Below are 10631 nucleotides of genomic sequence, written 5' to 3'. Positions count from 1 at the left end.
CCTAGCATCCTCTTCTGGATCGGGGGGAAAAGGCGTGGTCGGCGAACTGGAGTGTTGAACGTCTGGCGGGCTTGCCACATTAATATCCGGAGGGCTTGCCATATGCGCTGCCGGCAGGCTTGCCATCTGAACGCTTGGCGGGCCGGTTCTGAGCGTCCGGCAGGGTTGTCTTCGGCGAGGCCAGCGGGCTGGAGATAGCCCCGGCTGACTTGGCTTGACATCAGCCCGGTCAGATATACACCACGTGTATAATTATTAGGCATGTTGATATTCTGATGATATTTGTTTTTCCAAGCACATTTGACCAATTCCAAACCACATCAATCTTAATAACTACTATTAAGTTTGTATTTAATAATTTATGAATGATATATAATTGTCGATGAAGGCTGGAAGTGAAAAACTCCTTTTATTCAGGTGTGCAGAATTATTAGGCATGTTTTCTTTTACAGATAAAATGAGCCAAAAAAGAGGTTTAACTATAATAATAATAAAAAAAATAAAATAAATTTAATTGACTTTTCAGTCCGAGTTAAACCTCTTTTTTGGCTCATTTTATCTGTAAAAGAAAGATTTTATCTGTAATCTCATTGTCACGGTTCACACACACGAGGAACACGGGAACGAAGGAGCGAGGAGACACAGAGTAAAGTAACTCAAAAGGGTTTAGTAAACAAAGGCTGGAGATCACAGGACTCGACACATCAGGAGGACAGGATGACGTTTAATGACTGACAAAGGACAAGAACTAGGCACTAAGGTCCAGCAAAATTAAAACAGCACAATTGCCGGAATCAACAATCAACAATAAGTCGTTTAATACTTTTAGCAATGCAGATTCTGTACTGTGTTGAGGTCTGAAGCCAGACTGATATTTATTGAAATTACCATTTTCCTGTAGAAAAGAAGAAAGCTGATTAAACACAACTTTCTCCAAAACTTTTGATAAAAACGGTCATTTAGAAATGGGACGGTAATTATTTAAAACTGTTGGATCAAGATTTGGTTTTTTGAGTAGCGGCTGCACTGTGGCATGCTTAAAATAAGATGTGACTATTCCACTGATTAAACTGCTATTAATTATTGACAATAAACTAGGACTAATAGTGTCAAGTGTCTCTAATAATAGACGAGGAGGAACAACATCCAATGAACAAAGAGTGGGCTTCATTTTATAAATAATTTGCACCAGGTAACTGTGAGACACTGGAGTAAATTCAGATAAATATGTAGAAATTGATGTGGACTGAGGGAAGTCCAGAGAGGAGGGAACAATACATGATCTTATAACATCGATCTTGTCAGTAAAAAACTTAAGAAAGTTTTCACAGGCCATAGGAGACGGATCCGGATATAAATTAGACATCGGATTTAGCACACTATTAATTGTATTAAATAATATTTTTGGACCATGAGCGTTTTTAGCAATAAGATCAGAGAAATAATTTGCCTTTGCAATCTTAACAGTTTTTTGATAGTGAATCATACACTCTTTGACGCAATCATATGATATTTGCAATTTAACCGGGGATCGGTTCCACTTCCTCTTTGCTTTTCTCCATTTCTGTCTAATCACCCTAGTTTCATCATTAAACCAAGGATGTACACAACTTCTAGGTCTTTTCAGTTTAAAAGGGGCAACAGCATCAAGTATATTTGAACATAGCCCATTAAACTTAATAACTAACTCGTCAGGATTAGCTCCAAGACAGTTAGATAAACAATAAAAAGAATGCACACTCAATATACTATAACATACATAGTAACAAAAAACAAAAACATTTGCTCATACTAACTCCTTGGCATGTATTGCAATGACAACTTGTGTCAACAAGTAAACAAAACTGCTGAATCAAGAGAATACATGAAAATAAAACCTTTCCTGTGTTGTGCACAAGCAGGACAGGAATGCCATGGAGACCTGCAGTATGTTGAAGAGTAACCTCAGTTTCCTGAAAAGAGGGAAGAGTATTTAAAATGAAACTTAATGTTATTCTGTATGTGTAAAGAATGTCTTATTGTTTTTAATTTGCTGACAATTAGAGCTGTCAAACAATTAATCGCATCCAAAATAAGTTATTGTTTACATAATATATGTGTGTGTATATCTATACACACACACACACATATATACACATACAGTATATATGTTGAAAATATTTACGTTTATATTAATATTCATTATAAGTATATTTAATATTTAAACATAACATTTTTCTTAAATATATACATGCATGCGTATGTTTTTATATATATATAAATATAAATATACATACACACACACACACACACACACACACACACACACACACACACGTAAACAAAACAACTTTTATTTTGGATGCGATTAATTGTTTGACAGCACTACCGACAATCCATTTAATTTAATGAGATAGTCCACCACCAAATTAAAATTCTAATTGATCACCCTCATGCTAACCTCTGTGTATATTACTTTCTTCTGATAAATACAAAAATATTTTTAGGAAAAGTCAATCTCTGTAAGTCCATATTGTGCGTCACCGTAATTGCATGATGACATCATGTAAATCACAATGCAAAATTGCATAGAATACACAATCAGATCACTCAAATCTCAAAAAAAAAAAAAAAAGAATACGTTTTGTAATATTAATTGAGATTTGTTAGTAAAACTATAAATAACAATATATAATTATTTTTAATTACAACATAATATTGAACACATAGATTTTTGAACAATTACATTTTATGTAGGCCTATTTTCTTATAAAACTAGGAATTTTCTGTATTGATTTCACAGTTTTGTTTTTTTTTAAACCTGAATATAAGATTATGCATTGTATTTTGTGTTTTCAGGTTACAACTTAACTGAGAATGTCCTGACAGAAAATTACCAGTACCTTTTCCATTTTTCTACATATTTAACTGATCTGATCAACAAACGCAGGCACAAACTAACAACAAGGTGTTTTCATAAATGAACTATTATTGAACCATTGCAAATAGCAACTTAAAGGTGGGGTAAACGATTTCTGGTAGCCAAGGTTGACATTTGAAATCATCAAAACAAACACGCCCCTATACCCCAAAAGGGTCTCGCCCCATTTTGATAGCTCCACCCCACACATACGTACGCAACGATTAGTTCTGTGAAACAAAGCAAAACCAATGTTACACCGTGTCTACACCAGACGCGAGTGGTGCGGCGCGACAAATACTATGGAACTCATTATAATCAGTGATGCTGTCTACACCATAGATATATATATACACACACACACACATCTATGGTCTACGACACGATAAATCCCGACAGAAAACTGCTGCTGCGTTCTATTCATGACGTATTGACACAAATTTCAAATGATTTTCAACGGTCGCTTTGTCATGTCCAGTGGACTAGACAGACTTTAGCTGTTGCGGCGCAGACACGGTGTTACTCACCTATCGAGAACAAAACAACCTCGGTGTTCGATCGCAGGCCTTCCGCTCCTTGAGTTCTCTCCAGCGCTGGAAAGCTGATCCGATATCTACACGGGTCCTACTTCTTGCCTTAAGCCTTCTTTTGTGCCGCAGACATTTTCCTCTTTTGTTTTTTTTATCTGCCATCTCTATGTTTCTGTCACTCGGCTCGCTAATGTCCGTCCTGTGCACTGAACGCTCTCTCCTCCACATCATGAGCAGACATGCCCCTTACTGCTGATTGGCTACAAGTTGGTTTTGCTAGTTGGCCCGAATCAGTTTTCTAAAGCGTTTTTGGAAAAGAAAAAAGAAAAAAAACACTTACCCCACCTTTAATCCATGTGATGTGTACTGCTAGACACCTTTGATTTCCTCTGTGTAAACTAGAGGGAAAATGTGTGCCTTATTTGAATCTGTTGCTAAAAGATGCCAAATCTATTTTAATACCCAAATTTGTTGCTAGGTGCTTTTTGAAGAAAAAGCAGCTATGGGTAGTCTGCAAAATTGCTAAATCAAGCAAAACAATTGCCAAGCTGGTAACACTGATCCAAACCTTGATGACGTCAATTGTTGCATGGCTTGCACAGTCAAAGTACGTAACCTTAACTAGGGATATTTGAATAACTAGGACTTTTAGCACAAATAGTAAGATTTAATAGATCCACATCAGCAGTGTTGGGAAGGTTACTTTGAAAATGTAATAGGTTACAGATTACAAGTTACCCTATTTAAAATGTAATAGTAGTGTAACTTTTTTAATTACTTTATTAAAGTAATGTAACTGATTACTTTTTGATTACTTTTCTAAATTTCTAATGAATGTTTTCAACTGTTAATCATTTTCAAACATTTACACCATGCAGGGTTAACCTTACAGCATGTGCTCAACAATGATTACTGCCAGACTTTCAAAATCCTTCATCACTTGAATTATGATAATAACTGAACACATCCACTAAAAAAAATCTGACTTTAGTACCGCCTTTTACTTTGAGATTGATCTGAAGTTCAATGCAGATACTGTTTTTGAAACCAAATCTTCGCATAACTAGGGATGCAGCGATTAACCGGTTTCGCGATTAACCGCGCTTTAAAACGTCACGGTTAATTAATCGTAAAGGTTCCGCTAAACCGAGTGTTTCTGTTACACGGAACGGAACTGTTGCAGCTTGCGCAAAACGAAAAAAGTTACACCAGCGGTGCACCAGCTTAAAATGACGTGCTTATCAGAGGCATGGAGGCTACTGCATTAGATGAACTGACAGAGGGAGAGGGAAGCGAACAGAACTGTTGCAGCTTGCGCAAAACAAAAACAAAGTTACTCTAGCGGTGCACCAGCTTAAAATGACGTACTTATCAGAGGCACCGGGGCTACTACATGCGTTAGATTAACTGTGACAGAGGGACCAAACAGCAAAGCTTTATTTCCACCAGAGAAATGCCTGTCGATAGTGTGGGACCATTTTGGGTACACCAAGAATGACCAGGGTGTCATTTAAATATTGCTGTAAAAAACTGCTGCTAAAGAGCGAATACATAAGGGATGATGCACGGCTAGCTGTACATTGAATGATTTTAATGCATGACGTGAAGGCAAGAGCCACCTGACGCGAAGCTACAGCTGGTTAGCTCCGCATTCTGTCCGCTTCAGATCAGAAAGAGATGAAATAGTTCGGTAAGATCACATTTATTGGAATTAATTATAACATTTAGCTACTTGAATTAATTATTCGAGGTTTGAGAGAGAGAGAGAGAGAGAGAGAGAGAGAGAGAGAGAGAGAGAGAGAGGTGACAGTTGCCTGTGTGGATTAGGCTACCTGCGTCTGTGCGTCTCTCCAGTAGGCTATCTATTTTATTAATAAAAGTCACGGGGCAGCATTCTCAAGAAGTTTGTGTCCTCCTGAATGTTTGTACAGGTGCGCAGCGCGATCTCCGATCTCACAAACCAAAATAATAGACATGATTTTCTCAGGCCACATGTAAAATCATATGAATTATTATAAAGATTATTAAAATGAATTTGTATGGATGACAGTTGATTACAATAATATTTCAGTTTATTTCCATCATTAGTAACAGTTTCCCCTGTGGGATAAAGTTAATATATATTAATAATACTTCATTAACTTTGTTATTTACTATCCCTGTTGTAGTATTATTCATAAGTAAAAACCAACAAGATTTTTTTTTTCACCATGTTTCCAAATTCTCTACCCCAGGTCCAAAAGAAATGTAAAGAAGGTACAAACTGAAAACATTCAATACTTTTGTGATCTATTTCCATTTGTTATTTTCAAAAGATAAATACTGTCATGGATGTTTATAGAGCAGAGGTCACCTTTTTTTAATTCCAATGGGAGAGATGGACTTTTGTTTGTCTTTTGTTTATTATTATTTTGTGCTGTATTGTTGGTTACCGTGTTATTTCTGTTTCAAAAGCCAGCAATAAATAACACTTTAATATCTAAAGAGTGTTCATGTGATTTTATACATTAGTAATGTTGTGAAATGAATAAATGCATAATAATCGCCATAATCGTATAACCGTGATTATTCCTCAGACTATAATCGTGCCAACAAATCATCATAATCGTAAAACCGTGATTATTCCTCAGACAATAATCGTACCAACAAAATCTACAATCGTTGCATCCCTACGCATAACTACAGGAAACTGCATCTAACAATACTTTGGGGGAAAAAAACAGTTAATACCTGCACAAAGGCTCAGACAAAGAGCCAAAATCGCTGTTATAACTCGCATCAAAAACGATTATTTGTCTGCTAAATTACTATTGTAACTTTAAAATAGATAATGATGTCCTTTAGGCTAGTGTACAGTATTTTGAGTGATGACTATTTAGCAATGGGCTGCTACTGCTTAAGTACAAAGACAAAACAACAATAGCATATTTACAGATGAATCTGACCTGCACTTGAAACCCTGAATAGTAGTTGTGCTTCTCTGCTCCACCTGTGCGCTTCCACAGTCCACTCCATTCTCTGTCTCGCATTGATTACTCTGATCCAAACCGTTTGGCGGAGCGCACGCGCAAGCCGAAGCATTGCCAGTCACGTCTAACCGATTCATGATTTATTAGAGATTATCGAATGGCGAATTCGGAAATAATCGCTTTAATACATTCGGCAGGCAATTATGTAATAATAATAATCACATATATAAAAAAAGCAGCGGGCCAAATCGGCTGCTGATGGCCAGTCCGTGCCTGATTTCCAAAGAGACAAGCAGAACGTGCAGGATTCATTTGTCTTTTTGTGGCTTAATATTCACAGACACTATAGTCCATATCGCGTTTTGATTCCCGTTTTTATGACTGGATTCTACAAACCACTCCGTGTTTTCCGCATCGCGGCCGTATGTCTCATATTTTAGAGTAGTCAGTGCAATTTGGGAAAGAAATCAATTAAATCTGAATGTGGACGTGTAAGTATTCCAATGTAACCCCCTTTGTAATCGTTAACATTTTCATAAGTAACTGTAACTGATTACAGTTACATTTATTTTGTAATTAAATTACATAACGCCGTTACATGTAACTAGGTACTCCCCAACACTGCACATCAGTAAGGTAACCAAACAATAGCACTTTAAGTCAAGTCAACAAAAATAAAGTTAGCACATTTGTTAGATTTTACAGTTGCGACGCACTGGTAGTCAGTACGTTTTCCACAAAACTAGTGCACAAGTGTTAAGATTCAAGTTTTCCCACTTCCCTAGCATTTGAAGTTTTCTACTACAGTTTCATGATTTTCACTTTTGAAACAAATGTCATGGCTGTCAGAAAGAAAAAAAAAAAAACACAAATGTCAACATCACTAGCAGTGGCGGCTCGTCAGGGAAGGCAGTGGAGGCACAGCTTCCCCAAAATTTTGAGGTGAAAAAGGGAGGAGGGTGATTTAATGTTAATAAAATTCACAATTAATTTCAGTTTATATCTCAGAACATGTATTTTTTGTTTGTAACTTCACATCTGTAATATAACACGTTACTGAAGTTGGAAAGCACTGCTTTTCTATCGCGAATGTGCCGAATCTGCTTATGTAATTACTAGTGATGTTATCCACAAACACCATTAACTTAAGTGAATTATATGACAATAATCAGCAATATGCTTTTCACACAAATAACTTTCTTTTTGAATGTTTCAATATGCATTGACAAATTACTTATTTGAATTTTTCATTGATACATGGCACCGAGTTGTTAGAAAATAAATGCGTATTGCTTGACGTCAGGAACCGATGAATCGACTTTTTGAACCGGTTCAATGAGCCGATCTGTCCGAAAATAACCAGTTCACGGAAGTTAATCGGACTTTGCATCACTAGTAATTACAACCGCTAAATGATAGAGAAGGGGAGGCCGGGGGAGAGCTGAGCTCTCGTGCCACCGTTGGTTTAAAAAAAAAAAAAAAAAAAAAAAAAAGCCAAATCACCATCAAGTGTTCACTTTCAGCACTGAGGAGTGTTGAGAGGATCTTGCAAGGGAGGCTAGCCTCCCTTCTGATAATCAACCAATCATAATAGAGACAAATTACGTGATATTAGTAACAATGTCTCCCACTGCACTGATAATGTACCAAGTACTTATGAGTAGCAATATTGAATATTTGATCGCCAACAGATTTACCAAGCTGTCATTCAAACAGTATATACACAAATTAAAAAGGGAGAACACGCCTAAGCTGGATACAGACTAATGTTACAGCAGTCAGCTCTTTTAACAGACATTTAAGGGATGGATGTTTGCTTCAAGTGATAGGCCGGGTAAGTGAAACTATAGTATCTTGCTGTATGCGTGTCATTTTCTGACTAAAAGCAACCAAAAAGCCATTTTAAAGTGGTTAAGCTAATAATAATAATAATAATAATAATAATAATAATAATAATAATAATAATAATAATAATAATAATAATAATAATAATAATAATAATAATAATAATAATAATAATAATAATAATAATAATAATAATAAGCAGGGATCCCCAGACCAATACAATTAGTGTGCCACCTCGATTTTAAAAGCCACGAGCCACCACTGGTCACTAGTAACTAAACTTCCATGCAAGGTGCCAATGCAGGTGCAAGACCATGTCAAGGTGTAAAAGAGCCCAACACCATCCTCTAGAAAGAACTCAAGAGGTGTCGCTTTCAGATCTTTATTGGCCACTTCTTACAATCCACATCAATTAGAGACGACAATGGGGCCAATGGCTGCTTTCCCTTCTGAAACAAGGCATTGGGGAGGAAAGAAATAATTAAATAAAGGCATTGTCATAGGTTTAGCTACAGAGAATAAACCTTAGAACACATCTTCACCAGATTCAGACAGTGCTTGCCCTTTCCAGCTGGAGCCACATGTGGAATCACAGCACATGCACACCTGGTCATTGTCATCAGCGGAAAACCATCTATAAAACAGGAAAATAGTTACCCATTCAGAATACATCTTATGTGGTGGAAACTTATTCTGTCAGGATATACCCATTTGCAAAGCAGCAAGCCTTGTTCTCTGGACTTATGGGGGTTGATGCCACAACTGCCTCAAAGCACATGTGATGTAGACCTATAAAAGCACTTTAAAAGTAAACTCTGCAAGCAGGGGAAGAACAACCAGCTCTTAGTACTGAATTACAGCATCACTACATACCAGAGCACTATTTGACTGCTGGAATCTGAAAGACTCCAACTGAAAGTGCACTTTGTCATTCTGAACCCGGCACATAAAACTAGAAGTTGAACCTGTAAGCGTTGCATCAACCAGGCACCTAAAGCAAAGAAAATAAAAAAAATAAAATAGGTTCTAGCAACACAGGAGGTCAATAAATTAATCCTTACACACCCATGGTTCTCAATAAAAGGAATATCTTGGAGCAGAGCTCACATCAGGGACTGCAGTAGCCACACAATCATCCACAAACAAGCACAAAGGAACGTGGTTGTACTGCTTCACAGAAGCTTCAATTCTCAGAAACTGCCCTAGGAAGTACTGATTGGATGGCCGCTCAAACATCCAGGCATCTGCAGGCAGGGGGGGGGTGGGGGGGGTGTAAAAAAAAAAAAAAAAAAAAAAAACAGGAACAAATCAGTAACCTGTAGCGAAACTTTTTTTTATAAATACCTCAAATAGTGGCACTCAATTCCAACAGCTGCTGCATCAGTTCTTACAATGGGAGTTCCTACTACAGCCTCAGGAGTATAAAACAGGGTAAACGTATAGACCAGCTCACTGTCAGTCATCTGAAATGAAATTAAGTCTGTACAGTTACTTATACGGTCAATTACTGCTGTAATCAAGAAGTAGTCACTCACCATCAGAGAGCTGCCACATGTCTGGAGCTCATACTCAAATAAGCGCTTGAGCTTCTGGATCCTCCCCTACAACTGCACAGCCTCCTAAACGGAGGAATGGAGTGACCAGCACCAAAGAAGTCCTTCTTAACCTCCACATGCACAGAGCTCTCTCCACATTGTGCAGCAATACTCCATGCAGGGGTAGGTACATGCAAGTCAAAAGGAACATCTGGCTGTTGGGGTTCTTCTGGTACTACAGGAAAATGCTAGGTCAAAGGTGCCACAGGAGCCTGCATTAGCTGTTTAGACTGAGTGTTTCCAGGTTCTTGGAATTTCCATGGATCTACCCAAGCAGGACTCATTACAGGTCTTGTAGGTCTAAAAGCAGTTGACGTCTGTAGACTTTGGACAGCTTGCTGAAGAGCTAAAACGGTTGACTGTTCTTGTTGGAATCTTACTGGATCCTGGCCTTGTTGAAATCCTGACCACTGTGCCAAAGACAAGTCAACTGCAAGAAGCAGAAAGAATCCAGCACTAATAAAATCCATCAATACCATTATCATAAAACTCTGATAACCTCAAAATACTTGTGGTGTGCCTGCTGTGCCTTTTTCTAGAGCAGGAAATTGCAGTGACTCCACCCCCTTTTGACAAGCTTAATGTTTCTCCAGACTTGCTTCTTAATTACCATTCCTGCCACAAAGGAGATCACTAACAAGACTGGCTGTAGTCCATGTTGGTTTCATTAGCAAACGTTTCTTTTCACGTAGTGATTTCTTTGTATTTTCATCGTATTTTTTAAACCTTAGTTTGAGATAATATGACAGTTAAATAAGACAAATATATTTTTGATTGTATACATATTGCTCTT

The 10631-nt window shown here is 37.4% G+C and overlaps 1 pseudogene; it reads right to left on the bottom strand.

Moving 5' to 3' along the window:
- Window positions 1-8449: 8449 nt before the first annotated feature.
- Window positions 8450-10368, bottom strand: LOC107659062 (zona pellucida sperm-binding protein 3-like; annotated as a pseudogene).
- Window positions 10369-10631: the final 263 nt, after the last annotated feature.

This window comes from Sinocyclocheilus anshuiensis, unplaced genomic scaffold (genome assembly GCF_001515605.1).
Source record: "Sinocyclocheilus anshuiensis isolate Anshui unplaced genomic scaffold, SAMN03320099.WGS_v1.1 scaffold811, whole genome shotgun sequence".
Taxonomy (NCBI): domain Eukaryota; kingdom Metazoa; phylum Chordata; class Actinopteri; order Cypriniformes; family Cyprinidae; genus Sinocyclocheilus; species Sinocyclocheilus anshuiensis.
The sequence above is the reverse complement of the archived record's forward strand: the minus strand, read 5'-3'. Positions and strand labels throughout refer to the sequence as shown.